General features: G+C 45.6%; 1 protein-coding gene across 6 annotated transcripts in view; it reads right to left on the bottom strand.

The window, feature by feature from the left end:
* KIAA0319 (KIAA0319 ortholog) overlaps positions 1–6,413 on the bottom strand; it is a 64,386-nt gene extending 57,973 nt beyond the window's left edge. The window contains exon 1 of one of the 6 annotated variants that reach the window (XM_075745182.1): positions 6,258–6,413. The gene's annotated coding sequence lies outside the window, so the exon portion shown is untranslated. Of the gene's footprint in view, positions 1–5,871; positions 6,123–6,257 lie in introns of those variants that run through there. The other 5 variants (XM_075745178.1, XM_075745180.1, XM_075745181.1 and 2 more) reach the window with 5 other exon arrangements.
* Positions 6,414–12,437: the final 6,024 nt, after the last annotated feature.

Raw genomic sequence — 12,437 nt, forward strand, 5'->3', positions numbered from 1 at the left:
ACTTATTTCATCAGCTATTGTACATGCATTAATATCTGAGCTGGTTAGTTAACAGCTGAGCATAAACATCATATTAATACTGCAGAAGAAAGAAAAATAAAAACTTCTTGATACTAGCATTTGTCCCTAATAACACAGAGAAAAACCTGGGACATGTGCAGATACTTGCAGTTCTAACATTAACAGGTACTGTATGAACACAGATCATCAAAACAGCCACAGGTTAGGCATCTAAATAAAGGGGATAATTTTCAAGCTCTTCAACAGATGTGGAAGATACCAGAGTCACCAATGCTTATGACCTGTGCAAAATCACCTTCCCCTCTCATACAATTTTCTAACAATAGGTGCCTATTCTTGAAAACAAAACCATGACTACCGATGGAAAGTTACTGCAGCTACAGGATAAAGCTGTCTATGCTTTATTCAGAGAGGCTCCCACAGGTCTTGTTGAAGGCTGACATTAGATTGGCATTACATCCCAACTCTGAATCAATTTCCTTGGTCAAGTTCAGGGCAAAACCAGCAAGTTAATGGTGATAAAACAACAAACTGTATAGCTGAGAATATCCTGCCATGTTATACCGGACAGACTGCATGCTCCACTAGTTCCATCGGCACCCACAGCTCTGTTAACTGCTAAGTGACACCAATCAGACAAATAAAAACAAAACAGCAGTGCTTCATGGAAAGAGTAATTTTATTCTAAAAGATTTAAGTAGCCTTTATTACAACTGCTGTGGAGAAAGCAAACAACAGTGAAAATCCTAAAGATGAGATGCTTAGCAGGGGTGTATAGTGTCAAAGATTATTTGCAGGGAAGAAAAAATATTTTAAAAACACCAATGAATGGTGGAACTGTTCTGCAGAGAAAAATAAAAACACTATTATTAGTGTCAGGATTTACATCATATTATGGTATACAATATTAAGTTGGAAAAGGTCAGAATAATTCAGGATTGTTGCTACTAAATTTGCAATACAGACATTTGTGTAGTCCTGTGGTCAGCCAGATCATCACAGAGGGGGCACCCACAAATCAAAAGCTAACCTCAGTAGGAGTTAGTCATGCAGAGTGAGACCGTTAGACATCCAAGAGCCCTGTACTCCCCACTGACAGGCCAGGGACATAGAAATATCCCCCCACAGAAGAAAAGCAAACTATTGGACAAATCCTCTAAAACAACATACTCTAGTTTCCGTATGTTTTCCACTTTCACAAGAACATGGGCTCACTTATTAATTCTCTCCGCTATCATCAAATATGTACTCTGCAGTGAGCATGAAGTGAGACCTGGAAAGGGAGAGCTTGAAGGAACAAGATGGTATCTCGTCCCTACCACAGCCCAGAGGCAAGACAAAGCATCCTTACATCCTCCTTTGGATTTTTGTTTAACCTGTTCCTAAGCCTCTCAGGAAAGGTATTTCAGACTTTCTCTCTTCTTCCAGTATTTAACTATTTTTACAACAGGAAAACAGACCACAGAAAACAACTATTCAACAGGTGTACATAACACCAATTTTGAGCTCTGGATGGAAAACTAGATTTAGCAGACTGCCTGGAAGCAGGAGACATACACACGCAGAGAAGGTGGTATGAATAATTTTCAAGCTTGCAGAACTTAAAGTTATTACCATCTGACAGCTGACTGAAGGAAGGCCTGTGTGAAAAAGCTGTGGTCCACTTTGCAGTTTAAGTATCATTATGACAGAAAGCAATAAATACAGTTAGATGCACTGCACAGAGGGCTCCGACTAGGTACCAAGACATCCTTTTGCAGCAGAGGTACAATTTGCAGGTAAGGGATAATGCTTCTGACAAAACTTGTGTAAATTATAAGGTGAGTTAGAAGAAAGATACTCAGATATATAGGTTAAGCTGGATCACATAAGTACACAGAACACAAGAATTTATTTATTTTGCACTTGTTCAAGGTCAAAAATGACCATACTAAAACTACAACAAAAGTTTTGCTATAGCACTGGGTTTAAACTGAGAGGGTTTTTTTTTCTCCACTCAGACTGTAAGCCCTGAAAAATAAAAAGGAATGATTAATTGATTCAAATCATCATTGCTGTACTGCAGTTCTTAAGACTTCAACAATTTTTCCTAAAGTGCCATTTCCTGAACTACTGTAATTCTTGAAGAAAAGACATGTATGTGTGGTGCTTAGGGACATGGTTTAGTGGTAGACTTGGCAGTGCTACGTTTCTGATTGGACTTGATGGTCTTAAAGGTCTTTTCCAAGCAAAACGATTCTATGATTTTAGGTAATATTTTTGTATTAAAAGACTATGGTGTTATAAAACCAGACTTAGAAGTTACATAAGTGCATCTAATTTATGATAGCTTTCCAGGGCTGTTCACAGACTGATTAGCAGAGACTGGCTCACGCAATGTAAGTACTAATGTCAACAAAACTAATTGACCATTTTTGAGATAGAGTATTGAACACCCAGCCACTGCCTGAGATACAATTGTGCACACTGCAGGAAGAAAGCTTGCATAAGGTGGCGTGGATAAAACAGTAGATAGCCAGCAAAGCCAAAATCTTCCAAGTGAAGCACATAAACACCCTCTCCATTTGTGTCTTGCTATTTATCACCTTCAAGAAAAGACTCAATGCAGTTGGATGATGTACATCCACTTCTAGACTTGAAATTTTGTGTGTTGATATAAGAGCAGAGAAATGAGTAAATTTTCTTGGCTAAGGAAGGGAGGGGGAGAAAGGGGGAAGTCTTTTCACCTACATGACCATGCCAAGTTTTACGTCCATTGTTAGCCTGTTCTCCTGCAGAGAAAAAACTTGACAGCTGTGTAAATAGATCCCTTTTTTCACTTACAGTACCATTTAAGCCATCGACTGATTTCAATCAGAGGAGAACAGATTACCAGCAGGTAATTAAGTTCCTATCATTTCTGTAAAAACAGACAAGCCAGAGAAGGCAAAACAGCAATTTGAACTTCTACAGGTCCACCCCCAAAAACCATGTTATCCAATTTCCATAACTGAAAATAGTAGCCCATGTGTCACACCATCAGTGCAGTCTGTGGAAAGAGGGGACTACGTAGAAAAAAAACAACGTAGAGGTGCAAAGACAATGGAAAAAATCTTTGTTTGACCTCCTGATACAAATTCACAGAAATTTTCATTAACTCTGCTGTTCAGAAAACTACTTGTTATAAACATATAAAGCACACATGTGCACACACAGTCCCCTGAGATGCAAACCTCTGGAGCTCCACCTCAGATGACTGAGCATATTTTATTTCTTTAAAAATCCACCTATATTTAACCAGTGGAACTCCTTGTAACGTGCAGAAGAGTTAATAAACTGTACAGAGGACAGATTTATCAAGGAAAAGGCATTAGGACAGGAAACAACCACTAAACTGCCCCTTAATCAGCACTGACTAGCTAAAAACTGGCATCAGGCTAACTGCATTCGTATTACCTCCAACTGGATTGACTGAATTCCTGTCTGCTCAGTGCAAAGTCACATCATCCTGAAAAATACTAAACAGTCATACCCAGGCACCATTCGGAAAGATATTAGGTACTTAAATGGAAAAGCAACTATATCTGTAGTTAAATTAGATTATAAATTTGTACAGAAAGACACTTTGTGACAGAAAATGAAAGCTAACTGTCTTGACAGTGGGAAGGATTTCTCCCCATGGGTACAATATCCATTACAGAGGTTCTATGCTTCCTCTACAGCACTGAAATTGGAGACTGCTGGATATACAGCACTTGATCACAACTCCACGTCTAATTGCCAATTTCCTGCTAAGGTTATACATTTAGTACCACTATCAAAACTAGAAAACATAAAGCATCACCGCCTGTTTTCTTAAAGGAAAGCTCTGTAAATGAAGTCCATACAACCAATACGTGAATAATCCCACAGCAAGCCTACTTTATTCATCACCACAGAAGGTACAGCTGGAAAGGGTCTGAAGGGCTCCTCCACCTGAAACAGATACTGTGTCTGTGCACATGCGAAGGAGAGGGAATCAACTGTTTTTAAAGCATTCCTGATTGCTATTTCACTAGCAGCTTCAGAAACCTGTCCATGGAAACTCCCCCATCTCCACACCACTGAAATCAGCAGCCTCATCAGACAGCATCCAAAACCAACACAGTGAGAGGTCAGCTGTATGCAAAGCTGAACTAAATTACAGCAAGCCCAGGTCACCAAAACTTCTTCACTCCATGCAGCTCATTAGACAGAATTGCACCTCACTGACAGGCAGCTAGTGAAGATTTAACAGATTCGTATTTGCATGTGTTTTCTGCGGAACCTGAAGTTTTCAGAAGTGCACCCTCAGCCCTCCATCACAGGAAAAGGTAGGGAAAGACTAAACTGGGCAACCATCCCTAGAGCACAGCCTCCTCCACAGACCATGACCATAACTCCAATTAGCTTCAATAATGTAAAATCCAGGCTACACTGCATCTTCCTTTGCCTTGTGCTTAAAGGAAAAGCATCAGTCCATGAAGCTTGCACACACACTGTCACCTTACCTGCATTACTCAGGCACACAATTTGATGTGTAACATGCTGAGCAGCTCAACTCCCATCATCTAAGCTACCAAAATGAGTATGGGCAGTATCTCACCTATTAACTGTGAACTGTGCCAGGTTTTTAACGATTCAGATTTGGCTCAAAGACAATGTTTACCTGTGAAATATCAACTGCAACCATCAACCTTGCAAACACAAGGAGGAGATAATTAAACAAAGCAAACAAATATTGTGTGGCTGAGGATGAGTCTCCTACTACAAGATATTTTAAAGGCAAAGGCAGATACAGAACCTACCCCAAAGGGTTTAAAAGACAATATATCCTATATCAACTCCGCTATCTTGTCATGCGGTCAGTATGAGGAACGTCAGAGTGCTCCTACAGCACAGACAGGGAGGAACAGAAGGCCAAACAGTTTGTGCTTCATTTTGTTCCCTTAACTATCTGACTAGTTCATAGGTTATCTGTGACATGCTCTTGAAGGGGGTCAGGGGAATGATGGAACTGTCTTCTGTTTTTGTAAAGCGATCACAATGTAGATTAGCACTCAAAACTGCAGTGATATTAAAAAAAAAATAAAATCACACACACAGTATTTTCTTCTGTTTAAGCTCTGCTGCTCAGAATGCAATTTGACAAAGCGTTTCACATAATAAACATTACCACCACACTCGCTCCCCAGTCACAAACAAATACCTGCTTAGGCTGTAACAAACACACACTTTGACAGAAGACTGGACAGCAACTTGGCAAGAGTAATATTCTTACATTCTCTGGTTACATAAATATCCAAATATACATATATATATACACACACACATGGAAAACAACATAACGCTATGATTTCTGAGCTCAGATCAGGTATTACTAAATGCACATACACACTTAGAAAACACCCCATCAAAACTGTTTGATCCTTCATATATAAATATATATAATAATACACATTTTTATATATGTATATAAATAAATCTATCTGCAAATTAAAAAAAAACGAGACGCACAGACATTTCCCCAACGCAGCCCACTGTTGTTTCTCCCCACGCAACCGGCCTAACAGGTTGCACACGCACCCCACACACATTTTGCCACACGCAGTCGGGGGAAGGAGGGAGAAGGAGGGAGAACTCCCCGAAGGCCGGATCCTCGCTCCCGCAATCCCGTTAGCACTTCAGCACGGCGCTCACAGCGGTGCCAGAGCACTCCTTCCCCCGGGGCCCTTCACACCGCCTGCAGGGCGGCTCCGGGCTGCGCTTCCCCGCGGACCCCAGCCCCTCGCCGGAGAGCCGGCGGCAGCAGCCCAGCGCTCAGCGCGGGGAGTTACTCACTGGCTAACTCACCGACTCCGTTTTCCACCCCTTCCCCACCTGCGACCGCGCCCAGACCGCGGCGGCGAGCCTACCTGGCGGCGGCGGAGAGCAGGAGCTGGCGGGGCCCCCACGGCCCCCTTCCTGCCGCGGATGCGCGACGCCAGGGACTGCGAGCCGGCGCAAAGGTGGAAGGGGCCCGGGGCGCTCGGCCGGGCCGGGCGGCGAGGTGCCGCTCGCCTCCTCGCCACTGCTGACTCAGGAGCAGGCGCCGTCCCTCCGCACACCTCCCGGGGGCGGCCGGCGCGTTCCGCGCACGATCACTACCCAGAGACACCCCCCCCACCCCCAACACGTACCGCCCGTCGCCGTCTCAGTGCTGAGGCCGCCGAGCCCGCCGCAGCGGAAGGGATCCGCACCTGTGGGCAGCAGCAGCGACCCCGAGGAAGGGAGAAGAGTGGTGGGAAGCGGCCCCCAGGCGGAGACGCGGGACATCCCCAGAGGGAGCGCAGGGGCTTACTGCCGGCAGCAAGCCGAGGAGACACCGCGCCTCCATCTTGAGGAGGGGGCGCTGAAGGACGCAGGGGAAGGGGGCAGCAAATGGTGCCGCCCCCCGGCAGGGCTGCGAGCTCGAAGTGCCCCCCCCCCCGGCCTAGGGGGCCAGTGTTAACCCCTCGGCGGCCGGGGCCGGGGCCGCGCCGGTCCCGCTGTCACGGCTGTCCGCCCCGCCTGTCACCACCGCCCGTCGCAGCTGAGTGCAGCTGCAGCACAGCCGTGTTACCTTCTGCAGGGTTACTCCGAAAGGAGTTTTACCTTTTCAGAGACGCAGCCTCAGTGCTGCTGCTGGAGATAAAGCAGCAAGAGGCTCCCAGGTCTTAAAGTGTTGAACCACCAAGGTTTTGTGAGAAGGTAGCCGAGCCCTCTGTGCCACGCGACTTTGCGTACAGGTGCTCAAAAGGCGACCGCAGTACCCCTGTTAGTCTGCCAAGGGGCCTCGAAGGTGGGATCCCACAGCCATCGTATCATCATGCTGCCTGAAGGTCTCCAGACCTTTACCACCTGCATGACTTGTGACTGCTCTGTGTCCATGTGCAATGTTTTGGGGATGCTGTCGCTCCTGGTAGGGATTTTCCACAGTGACCGGTTGCACAGGGACTGTGGTTGGAGAGTAGCACCCGTCTGGCATGAGCTGCACTGAGGCAAGCCCCCCCCAGTCTACACATCCTCCTCCTACCTTCCTTCTGATTCTTACCTTTCCCATTTTCTGAAAAACACTGGGCTAGGGACCTGACACTGGTCAGCTGGCAAAGCCCTGCGTCCTAATGACAGGTATCTCTGTCTGAAGCCTCTGTAAGAGGCTCATTCAGCACAGCTTTTCAATAAAATATTCAACGTTTCTGTGTCTTTGATTTTGCTCTATCCCAGTTCTTGCCTCATTCACATTTTCTGCTGAGGGACTCTGGTATGTTTGCAGTCAGAGCATGCAGAAATGGTTTGTTCATTTCTTAGATTTTTACAATTACATTTTGAAATAATTGGCCTATTTCCATTTAGAAAGAGGCATTTTTCTACTCAACACTGAAGTCCATGTGCCATAGAGAAGTGGTTTGTCTGTCTTAGCAACATTTTAAGCAAGCAATTTCATTTTCAAGTGAAATAAAACGCAAAGAGCTGTGAATTTCAAACTTTAATTGCAAAGGTTTCATGCTGATTTGCACCAGCCTGTCAAGGTCACAAATTCTCTGTTCCACCTGCTAATGATGCTAGTGTATTCCCAAGTCCTGCTTAGTCTTTAATGAATTGCCAACGCTTTACTCGGGGTAAATGGTATTTTGCAGGTGCTACAGGATGATGAATATAAAAGTGCTCTAAAGATGTAAAAAGGTCATCTCTTGAGCATACAACTCGTCTTACCTCCTCTTTTTATCTCCTCTTCTGATTCACACCTTAGCAACTTTTTTAACAAATGTCTGTAGGACATTTCCTGGAGCTATTTGAATCTTCCTTGGTATGCGGATCTGGTAGCTCATGTGCTTGCTCTGTAAAGCAAGGAATTAAATCTCTGAACTGTAATAGAGGATTGCTTGTGAATATATATGAAGGAGACTAAAGGAATTGTCTGTTCACATTTTTAAAAGACTTTTTTTGCTATGTTGTTATGCCAATTTTGATTCCTTAGTTTCTGTGATTTCCATGTGTTGGCTGTTTTGTCCAGTTTATGGAGACTGAATTCTGCTTATTTAAAGTAAAAAGGATCTTGTGGACTCCTAAGAATTATTCTAATAACAACACAAAAGGATCAATGAGAAGACTGCTATATTTTTTCCAATGTTGATCAAGGCTGCTTGACTTTGAAGAGGAAATGTGCACAGAGAGAGGAAGCCTGGTTGTCTTTCCTTTGCGAGGCAGCCCCATTTGTCATGCCTTGCAGCCTTCCTGGCAGCACTGAGGGTTGGTTTACTGACCCAGTGGGGGAAGAGTATTGTCCTCCAATGCTTTGCGTGGTTGTGTGATCCTAATTTTACTGACTGCAAAAGCACCAGATTGAGTGGCACAGTTTTATTACTTTTTTAATTTCTTTTGCAGGAAAGATTATTCACTTGTATACTTGATGTTAGTGCTTTTTGAATAACCTGTGCAGGTATGTAAACAGCTTCTTAGCACAGCACAGGGTTAGGGAGAGGAGTCCTCTGCGTGTCCTGTGAGGAGGTACCTCCCACCTTCTTAGTGCAAGCAGGGGAAAAAGCATGAGAGCAGTGACTGTCCTTCTGTTTGCTTTCTCTGCACAGGAGTAGTTGATCCAGTGCCCTTGACTTTCTTGCAAGCAGATTGCTTTCTCCGTTGAATGAACAGGACACAGCTAGTCCTACGCAAATGCACCAGAGTGAATAGCTCCCATTTGAGAAACCCAGCAGCAGTACCTGGTGTCTATTCACAGTCTGCAAACTCCAGAAACACTATGAAATGGCAGAACAGACCGAAAAAGCAGCTTCACTGCAGATGGTTGAGGCTCTAAGATGATATTTTCTTGCTGAGCTAATTCTTGCCTTTCATATCATTGATGAACTAATAGGCTTAACCCTCATGAAATAATAGGCTTAGCGTGCTGTAATGCTATCTGAAAATCATTAAAACTTCAAAACGTAGCCTTCTAGGTAAATGTTGATCTGGTTACCTCCAGCTGCCTTCCCACAGCAAGTGCATTCATTTGATCAGAAAAAAGCCTTGTGAAGCTGTCATCACCCAGGACAGCTAACTCACTGCCAGAAATCCAGGGGCATTTTGGAGTCTGCCTCTGACACGCACCCCCCATCACTGCCAAATGGCCCTTCTGAGCAGCTTGGTACTGTGGTGGGGAAGCCCTGGCCTGAGGCATGACATTGGAAGGTTTTTCTCATCCTGGGGGGCTGGTGCAGCTCTCCCAGTCGCCCTCCACCCTGCTCTCCTTCCCCCTCTCGCCTGGTTTGCTAAACCAGTTGCTTTGAAGTTTTCCATGTGACATCTATTCCAAAAGAAAGAGGTCTGGGAGATACACTACTTTGGTTACCAATACTTAACCTTTGTTAGATTGTGTTGTGCTTTTCAGAAAATACACCTTCCCCACTTCCCATCTTAAACAGGTAAAAAAACCTTGATCTCTTTCATTTCAGGGAAGTGTCTGCCCACACTGAAAAAGAGGGTAGTACTCACATTCAAGGCATCTGAGATAGATTTTTTCCCTGATTCCTCAATAATTGTGAGAATTTTTGAAATCTACAATGAGGTGAGTTCCCCTTCCTGGCCAGATTTGTCCAGCATTGTCAGTTATACTCACATGTTATTTCTACTGCTGTATCCAGGTAAAGCTTCTGCCTTGACAAATTATTTCTGAGTGGGTTTTTATCTGCTTCTCTGTCCCACCAGTGACAGTATCAGGAAATCTAGTAGGAGTGCAAAAGGTTAGAGTAACATGGTATAATCCTTCCCTTCTTTCTTTCGCTGAAGTACACTATTAGCAAGCTCACTACCCTGGACTTCAGGAGAGCAGACTTTTGCCTCTTCAGGGATCTGCTTGGTAGAATACCATGGGACAAAGCCCTGGAAGGAAGAGGGGCCCAAGACAGCTGGCTAATATTCAAGGGTCACCTCCTCCAAGCTCAGGAGCAATGCATCCCAACAAAGAGGAAGTCAAGCAAATCCACCAAGAGGCCCCCATGGATGAACAAGGAGCTCCTGGGCAAAGTCAAGCAAAAAAAGGAAGCCTACAGAGAGTGGAAGCAAGGGCAGATAGCCTGGGAAGAAGACAGAGAAACTGTCCAAGCAGTCAGGGATCAGGTTAGGAAAGCCAAAGCCCTGATAGAACTACATCTGGCCAGGGATGTTAAGGTCAACAGGAAAAGCTTCTATAGGTATGCTAGTAATAAAAGGAGGATGAGGGAAAATGTGGGTCCCCTCTGGAATGAAACGGGTGACCTGGTTACCCAGGATATGGAGAAGGCTGAGGTACTCAATGACTTCTTTGCCTCAGTCCTCACTGGCAAATGCTTGAGCCACACTGCCCAGGTCACAGAAGGCAAAGGCAGGGACTGGGAGAATGCAGAACCACCCACTGTAGGAGAAGATCAGGTTCGCCGCTCTCCATCATATTTAAGAAGTCCTGGCAGTCTGGCGAAGTTCCTGCTGACTGGAAGAGGGGGAACACTACCTCCCTTTTTAAGAAGGGTAAAAAGGAAGACCCAGGGAACTCCAGGCCAGTCAGTCTCACCTCCGTGCCTGGCAAGATCATGGAGCAGACCCTCCTGGAGACTACACTCAGGCACATGGAAAATAAGGAGCTGATTGGTGACAGCCAAGATGGCTTCACTAGGGGCAAATTGTGCCTGACAAACTTGGTGGCCTTCTATGATGGGGTTACAGCATCCGTGGATAAGGGAAGGGCAACTGACGTCATCTACCTGGACTCGGGCAAGGCATTTGACACTGTCCCGCATGACATCCTTGTCTCTAAATTGGAGAGACATGGATTCAATGGATGGACCACTCAGTGGATAAGGAATTGGCTGGATGGCCGCACTCAAAGAGTTGTGGTCAACGGCTCAATGTCCATGTGGAGAACGGTGACGAGTGGTGTCCCTCAGGGGTCGGTACTGGGACCAGCACTGTTTAACATCTTTGTCACCAACATGGACAGTGGGATCGAGGGCACCCTCAGCAAGTTTGCCAATGACACCAAGCTGTGTGGTGTGGTCGACACGCTGGAGGGAAGGGATGCCATCCAGAGGGACCTTGACAGGCTGGAGAGGTGGGCCTGTGTGAACCGCATGAAGTTCAACAAGGCCAAGTGCAAGGTCCTGCACATGGGTCAGGGCAATCCCAAGCACAGCTATAGGCTGGGCGAGGAATGGCTTGAAAGCAGCCCTGAGGAGAAGGACTTGGGGGAATTGATTGATGAGAAGCTCAACATGAGCTGGCAGTGTGCGCTTGCAGCCCAGAAAGCCAACTGTGTCCTGGGCCGCATCAAAAGAGGTGCGACCAGCAGGTCGAGGGAGGTGATCCTGCCCCTCTACTCCACTCTTGTGAGACCCCACCCGGAGTACTGCGTCCAGCTCTGGGGGCCCCAGTACAGGAGAGACATGGAGCTGTTGGAGCGAGTCCAGAGGAGGGCCACGAAGCTGACTGGAGGGCTGGAGCACCTCTCCTATGAGGACAGGCTGAGAGAGTTGGGGCTGTTCAGCCTGGAGAAAAGGTGGCTCTGGGGAGATCTAATTGTGGCTTACCAGTGTCTGAAGGGGGCCTACAGGAAAGATGGTGAGGGACTGTTTATGAGGGAGTGTAGTGACAGGACAAGGGGTAATGGGTTTAAGCTGAAGGAGGGTCGATTTAGATTAGATGTTAGAAAGAAATTCTTTCCTGTGAGAGTGGTGAGGCACTGGAACAGGTTGCCCAGAGAGGTTGTGGAGGCCCCATCCCTGGAAGTGTTCAGGGCCAGGTTGGATGAGGCTTTGGGCAACATGGTCTAGTGGAGGGTGTCCCTGCCCACAGCAGGGGGGATGGAACTAGATGATCTTTGAGTTCCCTTCCAACCCAAACCATTTTATGATTCTATGATTCTGTGATTATCTTTCATTGAGGCAAATGTATACTTTTACCCTTTTCCTTAATCAAAACTGTAGTTTTACAACATTTCCTTATGTTAGTAGATCCATTTCTTGTCATGTATACATGTATACCTAATTAACGGTATGCATCTCCCGTTTAAGCCTCCCGTTTTCTCAGCCATTACCAAAATGGCAGCATTGCACCGACGGCTTCTCTGTCACTGGGCTTCTGTTTTCTCTGAACTGATGTTCCACAACGTGCCTCGTCTCCAAGGAATAAAAAGATGCTATTATGAATCTTTATTATACTCTTAGTGAACACAAAACCTGGAAACTTCTACCCAAATGAAGTTAAGTGTAGCCACTCTGTAACCCCTTCTTGGGGTTTACCCACACTAGGTGTTTCAAGACAGCACCTGCATGCACTGTGTCTTCAGTACGATTTTGTATTGGGTTGCCTGCTGCTGTGTAAAAACACACCAAAAGACAAAGAAGTGATAGCATAACCTTTGTGGAGATTTT

Source organism: Balearica regulorum, chromosome 2, assembly GCF_011004875.1.
Source record: "Balearica regulorum gibbericeps isolate bBalReg1 chromosome 2, bBalReg1.pri, whole genome shotgun sequence".
In the NCBI taxonomy this organism is placed as follows: Eukaryota; Metazoa; Chordata; class Aves; order Gruiformes; family Gruidae; genus Balearica; species Balearica regulorum.